Below are 9,070 nucleotides of genomic sequence, written 5' to 3' on the forward strand. Positions count from 1 at the left end.
GCGCTGGGATGGGCGGGCCTGTTCAGGAGGCGCTTCCAGAGAGCACCTGGAACACCCCAAGCCCTATAGTCCTGTGCTTGGGAGACGAACCAGGAGAGCACTGCGGACCTGCGTACAGGAGGCATTCCCAGAGAGCACCTGGAACCTCCACGCCCTGCAGTCCCTGGCACTGGGGACACACCGAGAAAGCACCTAGAATCCTCCGAGCCCTGTGATCCCGCGCACAGGGGGCGCGCACAGAGAGTGCCTTCACTCCCCCACACCCTGTGGTAGCATACCTGTAGGGGATGAGCTGAGAGTGCGCTTTGAATCCGCTGGGCCCTGGAAGTGGCGGTCTGAGGTCCAGTGTTCTGGAGACGCACCAAAAGTGCCTTGAAAATTCCCACACCCTGCTACTCCACGCCTGCAGACTCCGATCTCTACAGGATAGTGCTTGGAGACCCCTCAGCACACTGGTGCCTAGGTCTCTCAAAAAAGAAACACTAACACAATGGGAAGAAATACCAGAAAAGGTAATGATCCAGATGAGAGTGCCAACACCCTACCAATAAAGGATCAAAAGCCAATGTCTATTTCGGAGATGCGAGATGAAGACATAGAAGATCTACCAGACAAGGAATTCAAAAAAATAATGTTAAAATATGTCAGAGACAATTAGAAGAACTGGGAGGACTTCAAGGAATTCAAGAACCACATAGCCTCAGAAATACAACAAATGAAAAGTAAAATCCTTGACTTAGAGCACAAAATTGAGAGCCTAACCAACAGAACAAATACAGCAGAAGAGAGGATCTCTGAAACGGAAGACACACAAAACGAACATACCCAGTTCATTAAACAGCTGGAGACAAGTCTGAACAAAGCCAATAAGACCATACAAGAAATGAAAGACAACCTCAGAAAATTAAATATTAGGATTATTGGCCTTCCTGAAGGAACGGAAAAAGACTCAGGAATGCAAATGGTGCTCGACGAAATTATACAGGAAAACTCCCAAAACACTTGGAACATGAACCCAGCCCAAATCCAGGACAGTCAGAGGACTCCCAGCAGATATGACCCAAAGCGATCTTCACCCAGACATATGGTGCTCAAGTTCCACTCCAATGAAGACAAAGAAAGAATCCTGAGACAAGTACGAAGCAGAGAAAAGATCACATACTGGGGAAAACCAATCAGGATCACTGCTGACTTCTCTGAAGAGACTTTACAAGCAAGAAGAGAATGGACAAAGATATTCCAAATCCTGAATCAGAACAACTGTCAACCAAGAATATTGTACCCAGCAAAGATCTCATTCGTATTTGAGAACGAAATCAAATACTTTCACAGCAAAGAGAAATTAGAAGAACATGCCAGCACAAAACCAGCTCTACAAAATCTCCTTAGAAATGCACTAAATCCAGAAAAAAAGGAGGTGAATCATAAGCAAAGATGGCAAACAGGAAGATCTCCCCACTAATGTCCACACAAGGAAGGGCAATTACACAGATATCAACACCCACAAAAACAAGTATGGCAGGGCAAAATCACAACCTCTCAATTTTAACTCTTAACACAAATGGCCTGAACGCACCAATCAAAAGGCATAGATTAACAGAATGGATTATCAAACAGCACCCAACTATCTGTTGCCTACAAGAGACACATCTAACCAGAAGAGATTCGAAGAAGCTGAAAGTGAAAGGTTGGAAACAGATATTTCATGCCAATGGACGAGAAAAAAAGGCCGGGGTAGCTGTCTTAATTTCAGATGATGTGGACTTCAATCTGACACACATCAAAAAGGACAGGGAAGGACATTATATATTGGTGAAGGGACTGATCCATCAGGAAGTAATTACCATTGTGAACATATATGCACCAAATTCAAATGCACCTAGCTACGTGAAGCAATTACTCACGGACTTAAGGGGAGACATAGATATGCACACAATAATAGTGGGTGATCTTAACACCCAACTAGCAACTATAGACAGATCAACAAAAGAAAAACTCAACAAAGAAACAACAGAGCTCATACAAACAATAGAACAACTGGACTTGGTTGACATTTATAGAATTTTTTACCCTAAGACCACAGATTATACATTTTTTCAGCAGTGCATGGCACCTTCTCCAGGATCGACCACATGATAGGACACAAAGCAAACCTAAATAACTTCAAAAAGATAGGAATCACACCATGTACCCTCTCAGACCACCACGGAATGAAGCTGGAAATCAGCAATTCAAAATGCCCCAGGAAATACAGAAACTCTTGGAGGCTGAACAATATGCTATTAAACGAACAATGGGTCAGAGAAGAAATTAAAGATGAGATCAAAAAATTTATGGAAACCAATGAAAACTCTGACACAACATTCCAAAATTTGTGGGACACTGCCAAAGCAGTGCTACGGGGTAAACTCATCGCAATTGGAGCTCATGTCAAGGCCCAAGAGAGGCGCCAAATACAAGAACTAAACACACACCTCCAGGAATTGGAAAAACAACAGCAGAAGAGCCCCACACACAATAGGAAACAAGAAATCATCAAAACAAGGGAGGAAATCAACCAGATAGAAATAAAAAAAAACCATACACAAAATCAATTAATCAAAAAGCTGGTTTTTTGAGAAGATAAACAAGATAGACACCCCACTGGCCCGACTGACAAAGAAAAAACAAGAGAAGGCAAGAATTAACAGCATCAAAGATGAAAAGGGCAACATAACAACAGACACCACATCCATTAAGGCCATAATTAGAAATTACTACAAAGCACTGTACTCCAACAAATCAGAAGATCACCAAGAAATGGAAAAGTTCTTAGACTTCTACCACCTGCCAAAACTTAGCCCAGAGGCAACAAACGACCTGAACAAACCCATAACTGAAGTAGAGATTGAATCAGTGATTAAAGACCTCCCAACAAAGAAAAGCCCAGGCCCAGACGGCTTCACTACAGAATTCTACAAAACATTCCAAAAAGAACTGACCCCAATCCTCTACAAACTCTTCAAAACAATAGAAAAAGAGGCAACCCTTCCAAACTCATTCTATGAAGCCAACATTACCTTAATCCCAAAACCAGACAGAGAACTAACAGAGAAGGAAAACTACAGACCTATCTCTTTGATGAACATTGATGCTAAGATTCTCAACAAAATCCTAGCCAACAGAATTCAAAAACACATCAGACAGATCGTTCATCCAGATCAAGTAGGATTCATCCCTGGAATGCAGGGATGGTTCAACATTCGGAAATCCATAAATGTGATACACTACATCCAAAAACTGAAAAACAAGAATCACATGATAGTATCAATAGAGGCAGAAAAAGCTTTCGACAAAATCCAACACCACTTCCTACTAAAAACCCTAACCGAGGTAGGCATAGATGGAAAAATCCATAACATAATTAAAGCCATATATGAAAAACCCAACGCCAGCATCATACTGAATGGAGAAAAGCTGGAACCCTTCCCACTGAGATCTGGAACAAGACAGGGATGTCCACTTTCTCCACTACTATTCAACATAGTCCTAGAGGTACTCGCGGAGGCCATAAGACAAGAAAAAGAAATCAGAGGAATCCAAATGGGAAACGAAGAAGTCAAACTCTCACTATATGCAGATGATATGATTCTTTATGTAGAAGAGCCAAGAGACTCAATACAGAGACTGCTAGAACTTGTACGAGAGTTTGGTAGAGTGGCAGGGTACAAAATTAATGAACAAAAATCCACAGCCATAGTGTATGCGAACAGCCCCAAGATGGAAAAAGACTTAACCAGCAAGATACCATTCAAAATAACAGAGAAAAGTATGAAATATCTGGGAATAAATCTAACCAAAAATGTAGGAGACTTATTTGAAGAAAACTACAAACTACTTAAAAAAGAAATTGAACAAGACCTCAAAAGATGGAGTAACATCCCATGCTCCTGGATAGGTAAAATCAATATCATTAAAATGTCTATACTGCCAAAAGCAATATATACATTCAACGCAATCCCAATCAAATTGCCCAAAACATTCTTCATGGAACTGGAAACAATGATTCAAAGGTTCATCTGGAAGCACAAAAAACCACAGATAGCTAGAACCATCCTGAAGAACAGGAAGTTAGCAGGGGGAATCACAGTTCCGGACCTCTGGACATACTATAGGGCAGTGGTTATCCAAACAGCCTGGTACTGGCACAAAGATAGAGAGGAAGATCAATGGAGCAGAATAGAAACACCAGAAGGAAACCCACACAGATACAGCCAAATAATCTTTGACAAAAAGACAAACGACAATCCAGGCAAATGGGAAGGTCTGTTCAATAAATGCTGTTGGGACAACTGGTTAATAGCCTGCAGAAACAAAAATTTAGATCCACATCTCTCACCATACACTAAGATCAGATCTAAATGGATAACAGATCTAAACCTACATCCAGAAACCTTCAAACTTTTGGAAGAAAATGTTGGAAACACACTGCAACACTTAGGGGTAGGCCCTCACTTCCTAAAAAAGACTCCAAATGCAGTAGAAATCAAGACCAAAATAGACAATTGGGACCTCATCAAACTAAGAAGCTTCTGTACAGCTAGAGAAACAATCAACAAAGTAAAAAAGCAACCCACAGAATGGGAGAAGATCTTTGCACACGACATAGGTGATAGAGGGCTGATCTCCAGAATATACAAAGAGCTACAAAACAACCAAAATGTCAAAACAAACAAGCCACTCAAGAAATGGGCACGGGAAATGGGCAAACACTTCACAAAGGAACAAACCCAAATGGCAAATAAACATATGAAAAAATGCTCAAGTTCCCTGGCAATAAGGGAAATCCAAATTAAAACATCAATGAGGTACCACCTAACACCAGTAAGACTGGCCCACATGAATAAAAGCACCAACAACACTTGTTGGCGAGGTTGCGGGGAAAAGGGATCCCTACTCCACTGCTGGTGGGGCTGCAGGCTAGTACAGCCTCTATGGAAATCAGTATGGAGAATATTCAAACAACTCAAATTCAACATACCGTATGATCCAGCAATAGCACTCCTAGGAATATATCCAGAACACTTGTTTTATGAGAAACCAACATGCACTCCTATGCTCATAGCAGCACAATCAGTAATTGCAAAAACATGGAAGCAGCCAAAATGCCCATCAACAGAGGATTGGATAAGAAAGCTATGGTACATCTACTCCATGGAATACTACTCAGCTATTAAAAAAAACAAAATGCAGTTCTTTGTGGCCAAATGGGCCAAACTGGAAACCATAATGCTAAGGGAAATGAGCCAATCACAAAAGGTTAAATACCACATGTTTGCCTTAATTTAAGATGATATGATGTTATGTATAACATGTTATGTTTTGAATGTTATATGTTGTGTATAAACTAAAATTGAAGTATAGGTGAGGTGGTCACAGAAGGTGGCTGGGAACTCGCATTTACTTTTAACATATTGGTTACTCATTACTATGTCAATTAATTCCATAATGATGTAAATTTTTGCTGATGGTATGTTGGAGCTTTCAATTGACTGGGATGATACTCTGCTGGCTCTGTCTTCAGACCAGAGAGGGTATACCTAAGAAGCCGTTGAACTTGACTGGACAATAAGATGCTGGACTCTATGTTTGGTATACGCTTGCAATGGGGGAATCTCAACTGAACTTGAGCTGTGGTTATGCAACAAGGTGGAGGAATCCACCATGGTGGGAGGGTTTGGGGAGGGGTGGGAGAACCCAAGTATCTATGTAACTGTGTCACATAATACAATGTAATTAATGAAGTTAAATAATAAATAATTTAAAAAAATGAAGTAAATAAAAATTTTTTAAATATAACAAAGACATTTGGTAGTATGTAGTAAAACTGAATGTTAACATACATTGACAATGCCATCCCTATGTATGTAACTAATAAAGGAAGTATACAAGTTCACAAACCATATTCCACACACTGATAGCAGTATTATTTATTATAGTCTCAAATTGAGATCTATTTAAATCCTTGTCAATAATAAAACATAAAGTAAATTTCGGTATGTTCACACAATGGACAACAATGAAAAAGAGCACCCTACATCTACAAAAATAAATTATATATATCTTAACACAATGGAATATGCAAGATACTAAATACAAAATAATATACTTCTAAGCTATTTCATTTATATAAGATTCAAAGCAAGCAAAATTGTTCTATGCATTTGGAAATCATAAGCATGACTAGGGTAGAATTATTAGTGACTAGAATTGGGGGAAAGAAAAATTCTGGAGTGTTTTACAATATTGTTTCTTGACTTGAGAACTAGTTGCACATATTTGTTTATTTTCTGAAAATACATCATGCTTTATACTTATAATGTAATTTACATGTACATCAACATTCTTCATCCAATTTTTCAAAAAATTTTTATGACATTTACACTGATCAGGATGGGAAGGATCAAGGGTTAGGGAAAAGTGGTGTTATCATTGTTTCTGAATTTTCTATTTCTTCTTCCTGTTTCTGGGGGAAGGGAGGAGATAAGAGGAGAAGCCATACCCAGCCTCCCAACTGTCCCACTACCAGCAGATGGGAATTGACTACCCAATATCAACCCACTAAAATATCTTTTAATACAAAAGAAGGTGCAAAGAAAAGGATATATTTAGTCCCTCCAGCCCATTAATTCAAGTTAACTGTCATTAATAGATTAAATGACAATATATTAAAAATATAGACTGACTCGAATGTATGAAAAAATATTTCCTACAAGAAACATACCTCATCAACAAAGATACAAAGACAGAATGTGAAACAACAAAGATGTTTCTTGCAAATGGAAATAATAAATGAGCAGTAGTCATCCTAATATCAGACAAAACAGTCCAGCAGATCAAAACTGTTATGAGACAAATAGGGAATTATGTGATGATTAAGGAATCAGCTGAACAGGAACATGTGATTATATTATAACTATATGCTTGCGATGCTAGGGCACACAGCTACTTAAAACTAATATTACGGGCCTGGTGCCGTGGCCTAGCGGCTAAAGTTCTCATCTTGAATGCATCAGCATCCCATAGAAGCACCAGTTCTAATCCTGGCAGCCCCGCTTCCCATCCAGCTCCCTGCTTGTGGCGTGGGAAAGTAGACGAGGACGGCCCAATGCCTTGGGAACCTGCACCTGCATGGGAGACCTGGAAGTGCTCCTGGTGCCTGTCTCCAGATTGGCCCAGCACCAGCCGTTGCTGGTCACTTGGGGAGTGAACTATCAGATGGAAGATATTTCTGTCTCTCCTCCTGCTCTCTCTCTATATATATATCTGACTTTGCAATAAAAATAAATAAATATTTTTTAAAAACAAATATTAATGGGCATAAAGGGAGACATTTTCCAATAAAATAATAATAGGACTTCATCAATCTACTTTTATCCACTGACAGGCCAACTAGGTAAAATCAACAAAGAAAAGACAAAATTAATCTACACTACCAACCAAATGGACTTGAGATCTATAGAACATTTCATCCAACATATGCAGAATATATAGTGCATGGAATATTCTCTAGAGTAGACCACATGAGTAGCCATAAAATGCCTTCTATATTTGAACAGTTTCAGAAGAAAGTGTACTGTTTCCATATATTTGTCTTACGCCTAGTCCTACCACACACAGTTTCCTCAACAACTTGCGTTAATGTAGTATATTTGCTGAAAATGATGAGTAAATTTTGGCATATTAATTGAATTTCATACTTTTGTATTAAATTTCATTCTTTATGTTGGGCTTTCTGCAGTTTTGACAAATGCTTAAAGACATGTGTCCAATATAAGACAACTTCATAAAGTTCAAGGAAAAAGTGGCCATTAGCCAGAATTTAAGGCCACATTCTCTAAATTGGAGTATTTGGGTAAAATAATCAATTCTACCTTCTGACTCCAGCCTCTTGCTAATCGGACCATTAGGAGACAGCAGTTTTGGCTCAAGTAATGCAGCTCCTGATTTAAAAAAAAATGGCAGACTTCAATCAAATTTCTGGTTTCAGCCCACGTTGGCCCCAGCTGTTGCTGCCATCTACAGAGTAAATTGGTAGGTGGGTGCCTACCCACTCCTTCTGTGCCTCTCAAACAGCTTTCAAACAAAAAAGTATTTCTGTGCAAAAACAAAAAATCTATGTATACTTGTCTCGTAACATATTTCTATAAACTTTTTGAAGACCCCCACTTATAATACACCATAGTTTCAATATTGCAAAATCTCTTTAACTTAGTCCTCCTTATTTTCTTGTTATCCTGTAGAAATCCTGGTGTTTTTTAAAATATCAATGACATTGACTTTTTCCGGGTATTATACTTGGAATCTACAATGTGTAGCTCTTTAGATGAACTCAAACATAATAGTATGCTTTGTTTGTTTTCATTTCTTTTTTTGTTTTTTTTTAATTACAAAGTCAGATATACTGAGAGGAGGAGAGATAGAGAGGAAGTGGAGCTGCCGGGATTAGAACCAGCAGCCATATGGGATCAAGGCGAGGACCTTAGCCACTAGGCCACGCTGCCCAGCCCTGTTTTCATTTCTTTTTTGTTGAATAATATTTCACTATTGGGGTACTACCATTTGTAAATTCTACTGGATGATATATTGCTTCTAAGCTTTGCGATTAAAAATAAACCAGCTATAAGCAACAACCCAAAAAATTATATGGTCATCTCAACAGATGCAGAGAAAGCAACTGATAAAGTACAACATCTTTTCATGATTAAAAAAAACCTTAAGCAAATTGGTTATAGAAGGAACATAGTTCAACACAATTAAGGCAATACACAAATAACACAGCTAAGCATCAATCTGAATGGGAAAAGCTAGAAGCATTTCTACTAAGATCTACAACCAAACAAGATTGCCCACTCTATTACTATTCAATATAGTTCTGGAAGATTTAGCTAGAGAATTTAACTAGAGAAAGAAACAAAAAGAGGTGCAAATTCAAAAGAAGGAAGTTAAATTGTCCCTGTATGCAAATGACATGATCTCACACATAGGGAAACCTGAAGACTCAATTAAGAAACAATAGGAATTCACATAA

Source organism: Ochotona princeps, chromosome 4, assembly GCF_030435755.1.
Source record: "Ochotona princeps isolate mOchPri1 chromosome 4, mOchPri1.hap1, whole genome shotgun sequence".
Taxonomy (NCBI): domain Eukaryota; kingdom Metazoa; phylum Chordata; class Mammalia; order Lagomorpha; family Ochotonidae; genus Ochotona; species Ochotona princeps.